We start from the raw sequence: 7,410 nt of genomic DNA, 5'->3' as shown, positions 1-7,410 counted from the left end.
CTTAACACAGCTTTTGCTTTAGATTTATGTGTGTGTATCTGTTTTTTAAAAATACATTAAACCTATTCTGATGGCTTGGGTGTTTCCTCTCATTTATTGGAATCTACATTCAGTTCTAATGAGCAGGAGTCATCTAAAAGAGACCAGTGACATGCCCATCCAGGCCACTCCCAGCCCCAGAGTCAGGCTCTTGAGACAGAAGGCCAACAAAGGAGCGTTTCTAGCACTTGTTTCTCAGGAGGCAAGGGCTAAGAAGGAGGACTCGCACCACTGAGGGCCAGCTTCTGGGGTTTGTCTCTCCTATTCTGCCCTGTCAGGAGGTAACATCCGTAGGAGTTAATTCATGAGTCATGTGCCCGTCTGTGGACATGTAAATGGCTGACTACCTTGTATGTGTGTGCCACATGATTGCTGGACAACATGCCAAGTGTGGGGGAGGAGGCTTGAGGTTACAAGAAGTGCTCTTACCCAGAGACTTGGTAAGCCCCAAGGACACGAAGAATGGGGGCCACCTGGGAAAGGAGCCAGAGAAGGAGTGCCTAGTGGGAAGTGGGCTACTGGTTGGAGACAGCTCCTGTGAGAACTGTGGTAGACTTCTAGAACTTTGCAATGGATCCAGTCCTTCTCTTCATTCACAAATTAAGCACTTCCATGATCTAAATCCTGGGAATATAGCAGTGAACCTAACAGACGAAGACTTTCCCTCATAAAGCTTACCTTCTAGAATAAACAAATAAACAAGCAAATACACAGACTGTCAGATGGTGGTGTGTGATTTGGGGAAAATAAAGCAGGTCACCTAAGGCAGGGAATGCCGTAGGGGGAATGGGTTGCCATTTTGCACTGGTAGTCAGGAAAGGCTTCGTTCACACTCATGTTTAGCCTAAGGGAAGTAAGGGCATGAGACCTGATGACAAATGGGGAAAGAGCATTTCAGACAGAGGGACCTGGAAGTGCAGAGGCCCTGAGGTAGAACTGCACCTGCACCTGAACCTGCACCTAACAGACACCTTTTCCTTTGACATGGTCAAAGGAAAGCAAGGAGATGAGTGTGTCTGGAGTGGAGCTGAGGTTAAGTGTGGGTCTGAGCAATAATGCAGTGTTGAGCATGACGAGATTTACATTTTTAAAAGATTCTTTGGGCTCCTCTGTTAAGAATAGACTTCAGGGGCAAGAGTGAAAGCCAAAGAGTAGTAATTTCCAAATACTGTAGTGCTCTGGTTAAAACTTCAAAACCGAAAAGACCTGTATGCTTCTCTGGAGGCACTTAGGAGGCAGAACTTAAGGCAGAAAAGAGGGACCCTTGTTGAGGTCAGTTTAGTTTCAGGGGCATCTAGGGTCTGGACCAGTGGTGGTAGTGGGAAAGGATAGAGTCGAGTCCCTAAGCAGGACTTAAAAGGGGGTGCTTGGGAAGGTTGGTGAAGGACTAACAAGGCTAGAAGCTTCACATCTCTAAGTCTTGCTCTGACAACCCCACCTCTTCCCCTATCTTCTCTCCCATCTAGGGAGAAGTCCAATGGGCAGTGACAGTCACAGGTGGTGAGAAGCTAGGGACAGGCAAGGCATGCTGGTGGGAGGACAGGGATCAGGGGCTCAACAAGTCTAGGCCTCTTGCTGACACCCAAGTGTCTGGAACATGCCTCCTCACCCACATTCTGTCTCATGCTGGGCAGTTACTTCACAAGCATCCTCAGCCTGGCCTGGTCTGGGGGATAGGGTGATGCCAGTGGGAGACTACATCAGAAAGAGGCAGGGGACAGGTGCTAGGCCCTGTGGTGCCCTGTGCCTGTTTCAGTCCAGGACCAGGTTTGGCCCCTGAGGGTCCAAGGAGAAGAGCCATTCTTTAGACCTCCACACTACATATGGCCCAGAAAGCTCACTATCTGGTTGTGTTTAGTATCTTTGGTTCTTCCAGGAATTTCTGAAGATTCTCATTCAAATCAGAATTTGAGTTTGAGAATCAGTGGTGTAAGGCAGTTCTTGTCACAACATATTCCATGGAGCATCTATATAGAGTCTGCTGGTCCTTTGGGGCCTGTGCCTCTGGTTATACTACTCTCTACACCTCTGTTGTGCTCATCTATTAGTCTCTTAAGTATTCTACTCATTTATAGGAATTTTAGAAGATGATTCCTAGTCTCCTGTCTATGCTGACCTTGTTGTCTTCCAAGGTTATTTCCATGGCCATATAGATAGTTCTTGCCTCTGAGCTCCAAGTTCCCCCCAAGTGTGTTCTTCTAGTTATGAGAGACATTAATGGGTGTTGGGATGGAGGGACTAACTGAGATACCTGATCAGATAAGTTTGGGAAATGATGAATGAGCAAAGAGTGAAAAGAAATTTTCATTTAATACTAAAGCTGATGGCACCCACATCTGTCTTCTAAGGAGGGTGATGTGGTTCACATCTGTAAGAAAACACAGCACTATGGCTCCATTCCACTTGCAGGGACTGGAAGGGAGAGGAAGAGATGGAAGGGAAACCCTAGCATTTCTAAGCCTTTCTGCAAGTACAGGGGAAGACAATCCATTTGATCAGGCTTTCTGATACTTCTCTATGCATATCTGTCAGTCCAGCGAAGTTATTACTAGGGACACTTTCACTCTCAAAAGTGTCATAGTGTGGATAATAAATGATTCAACCATCTGTTAATGAAGGTTTGAAAGTGGGACAGCAGATTTGAGATAAAGTAAGGAGGGGAGGGGAAAGTTGTTTTGTACGTTCAAGTGAGGAAAGCTGAGTTGGGGTAGGCTCAGTGGAACTAGGGAGAAAAGAAGAAAGTTTTGAGAGAAAAGAGAGTAAAAGTCAAGGTGATATAAAAGACTTCTGCCACTACAAACTCAGCCACTGAATGCACATGTCCCTTGTGGGATATTTTGGGAAAGGGGAAATTGTAGAAAGTGCACTGAAATCTGCATCTTAGTCAGCATAGAGTAGAAATAAGGGGTAGTGGTAAAAGGTGTGATATGAATGAGCTGGAGAGTTCTGGAGAATTCAAGAGAAGGCTGAACTCAGAGCCAGAAGTGACCATGAGAACATAAACCCTCTGAAAAATCTCAGAAACCTTAGTGAGGCTTCCCAGAGTTTCCAAAGAATCTACAGTTTTGGACATTCAGGCCAATTTAATTTATAATGAATAGGTTGACCTCAGCATGGTCTTGGTTTGTAAAAGTTGAACAGATTTATTTTTTTGCAGCACTTCTCAGAGCCTTCATTATGTAATATATTTTTTGAATATCCATGTAGGATTCTTCAAACTCTCTTATTTCCCTTGAAGGGCATCCCATAGAACAAGAAGTATTCTTTTGACACCCAGTAGGAAGAGTTGATTTGAGTGAGTTACCTGCCCAGGCAGCACTGTCACAGGAGGACCCCAAGACCAGGATAATTCTGCCTCTACACAGGAAGGGTGCAGAATAACCATTACACTTTCATATGAGACAATTTTTAGGGTGGAGACTCATATCACAGGTAAAGAATTGTCACACAAAAATTAGAATGGTTTTAAAGAAAGCTTATTTTACTTTCTGAAGATGGGAAGGGCATGACAAGAAAGAAGTATTGGCAGTGAGGGTAGGGGATTATGTCCTTTATTAGCAAGACAATTAAGGCCTTTATATTGAAACCTTTATTAGCAAGACAAAGAGAAAGGAAAAAAGTAATTGTTGTCAACCGATAACAGAAACAACTGTGATGTTGCTGCATCTACTTTTTTTTTTCTTCTCTATGAGGCTGGTTTATCAAATGTCCTTGGAAAATAATCAAGCAAGAGATGAAACAGAGAGTTCACACTCCTGCTGTCCACTTAGGGTCTTCAAGACTGTGAAACAAACTCAGAGGAGAATAAGTGAAGCTTAAAGACAAAGAATTGAGCCTTAGGTATTTCGCTGGACAAAGTAAAGGAGGCAGTTGTGCTGTGAGGTTTTTATTTTTTCCCCAAAATGGCTAATTATGTGCTGTGAGTTTATTCTTCTTACTTTCCATTTGATAGTTTATCTTTCACTGTTAGTCAGTTTATTAGTAAGGCTATCCTTTCGTTTCCCCGTGTATTTTGATTAAAATTAATATTTTTATTTTAGCAAACTCAGAAACTGGGAATTTGAGTAAGAACTCTTCTTATGTAAGTTCTTCCTGCTGGATTAGGGATGAAGAATGGTGCCTATGGAGAGTTCATCTAAGGGCCATAAAGTTGGGGAGGGGGATTGACATTGATAGTCTTAAAAGCTAGAGTAGAGGCAGAATGGGTGGTTTTCTGGAGAAAAACAGGGATCTTTTGTCTTTTTTTAAAGTTTCAAATGAATCTTTAATGTTCACCCTGTTGTGAGAATTGCTGTTCCAAGTAAGCTTAAATTAGTGATATCATAGACAGTGAGCTTTATCTCAATACCAGTAACTTAATAACTGTAGCTTTAAAGTAGGAAGAAAATAAAATAAAGATAGAAAATGTATCCAACTCTATATCTTAACTCTGCAGTGGCAGTTTGACTGTTTGAGTTTTGAACTTTTGAATGTGATTCATTCATCAGTTTAAACAATGTATAAGAACAAAACATAAGGGAGGGTGATTAGAGGGATCACTTCTATGGTTTATCTTTCAAGGGTACAAGTGAATCTTTCTAAAAGTAGAATATAAATGTCTTAACACAATAACTAAGAAAATGACATAAAGGCTATGTTAACCAGTTTGATGAAAATATTTCAAAATGTATATGAAAACACCACACTGTACCCCATGATTGCATTAATGTACACAGCTATCATTTAATAAAAAAAAAAAAGCACAGAACATAATATATGGAGATAAACTAGAGTCTTAGAAAACCTGGCATAAATAATCATATAAATAATAATAATATAAAGAGAAGTTTAAGAGGTTTTAAACTTAAGTCAGGAAAACCACATCAGAGAAAAAATTTAAAATCTTATCTCAAACTAACTGGAACTATAAATGACCTGTCGTAGGTCCAAATGGTGTAGAAGACCAAATAGCAGAGACGGCAGACAGAAGTAGACATTTTTAGGTGAAACAAGGTGGAAAGTTTATATTTTGAAAGCACAGAGTATAAGAAGGAAAGGAAAAAGGTTGTATGTTACCTTTCCCAAGAGCCTGAGAAAGGAAGATTGTGGTGTTTAGCTTAAGCCCAAGATTTTTTTCGAGTAAGGGGGTAAAGCGATTAGGGAATACTAAAGGAATGAGAAAGACCTGATCTCCCAACAAGCAGGGGAACTGGAGAGTACACAGGAAGTGGTAAATTTTATCTATCACTCTGTCTCAAAAAAAAAAAAAAAGACAACTTACCTCCCAAACAGGAAGTGTCCTGCTTCTCCTTCCTGACTCCCTATCTCACCACCATACCTACTTACCCAAGCTGAAAAATCTATGAGTTACCTTGGAATTCTTTCTCACCCACCTCCATTCCAAGTAGTTCCCCACCAAATCCTGTCACTTCTATCGCCTACATGTTTAAAAAATCTGTTCAATTGCTTCTTTATCTCCTCCAAGTTATTCTCTATACCATAAACAAAAGGTTCTTCTTAAAAATAACTATGTTAATGCTTCTTTTTGACTAACCAATAGGTTCCCATTGTCTGTTGGCTAAATCCAAACTCTTAACACAGCCTACCAGGCCCTCTGTGGTCCAGCCCACGCCACTGCTGCAGCTTTCCTTTCTTCTCACTGACTCTCTTACCCGCTCCCCTTTATCTTACCTGGTGCTCAGTTATTCAAATGTACTGGGCACTTTCTCTCCCCTGGGCCTTTCCTCAGACCAGAAACACCCCTGTACTTCCTAGGTCAGAGCTAATGCCTGCTTTGACCAAAGACTATGGTGGGCCCCTCTGCTTTGTGTTCCCTGTCTCCCTTTGACTTTCCATAATATAACATTCATCATACCTTAACGTAATTTCTCATCTGGAGTCTATGTTCCCAAATGCATGAGGATGAAATGCATATCTTCTTTAACTCAGTATCCCAAGAGTACATATTATTTAGGCCTATGTGTAGGATGAATGAACCAATGGTGGTCATTGGAGGGGCAGCATAGTGGCCACAGTAGCAAAGCCTTCAATGTTTTAGGTTCTTTTTTAATATCAGTCTTATTGAGATAGATTTCACATGTAACGTAATTCACCCTCTAAAAGTATACAATTTCATGGTTTTTAGTATATTCATAGAGTTGACCATCACCACAATAAATTTTAGCGTATTTTCATCACCTCTAAAGGAAACCCTGTACTTTATTAGTATTCATTCCCCATTTCACCTAAATTATTACAAGCTGAGCATCCCTAATCCAAAAATCCAAAATCTGAAATGCGCAAAATCTAAAACTTATGAACAAAGATGCCACAGGTAGAAAATACCACACCTAATCTCATATGAAATGTCACAGTCAAAACACTGGTGCACAGTCCAGTTTTTTCAGCATCCCCAAGGGAGAAAAGACCGTCAGAGCCACTTCAGCTGCCACTTACCTTTTCTGTGTATATCCAGTTTCCCCACATACACACACACACATACACAAAGGGTAATGAAATGGCCTGTGTGCAGGATGGATGTGCCAGTGGCAGGTTCCCAACAATGCCTCACACTGGGTCATGACCTGTATGCATCATTCAGTGTGGGGTTTTTTGCTTATTCTCTGCTCTGTGGTACAAAGATATTGTTGAAAATATTTTTTAAAAGACTGCAGATACTTTTATGGGTAACAATGATAAGAGAAAAGGAAGTATTTATGTTTATCTACAGCAGAGATAATCAGGCTATTAGAGAAACTGGACAGTGGTGTAAGTGTTAACTATCTTATGGAAGAGTGTGGTGTTGGAATGACCACCCCATGTGACCTGAAGAAACAGAAGGATAAGCTGTTGAAGTTCTATGCTGAGAGTGATGAGCAGAAGATAATCAAAAATCGAAAAACACTGCATAAAGCTAAAAGCAAAGCTCTTAGTCATGTGTTGAAAGAGCGGATCTGCCTATGTTGCAATGGGGATAAAGCATATGCTGATCAGGAAGAAGTGGAGAAATTCATTGATGAGTTTGCTAAGGATACCACTGACGAAAAAATCTGACACCAGAACAAGTCTACCATGCTACTGAAATATCACTGTGTTAGCGTTATTGCCCCAGAAAGACACAGACTACAGGTAGGGAGAAGGCCCTGGAGGAATCAGGGACACCAAGAACACAATAGTGGTGCTAATGCAGCAGGCACAGGTAAGTGCAAACTTCCAGTGATAGGCAAAAGCCAGTGTTCTCACTGTTTTCAGAGAACGAGTTTCTTACCAGTCCATTATTATGCTTACAAAAAGGCTTGGATCACCAGGGATATCTTTTGTAACGGAGTTCACAAACTTTTTGTCCCAGAGGCTCATGCTCACAGCAGGGAAGCAGGACTGGACGATGACCGC

The sequence above is a fragment of the Otolemur garnettii genome, unplaced genomic scaffold (assembly GCF_000181295.1).
Source record: "Otolemur garnettii isolate 467f Iridium unplaced genomic scaffold, OtoGar3 scaffold00055, whole genome shotgun sequence".
Taxonomy (NCBI): Eukaryota; Metazoa; Chordata; class Mammalia; order Primates; family Galagidae; genus Otolemur; species Otolemur garnettii.
Note: the sequence above shows the minus strand (reverse complement) of the source record.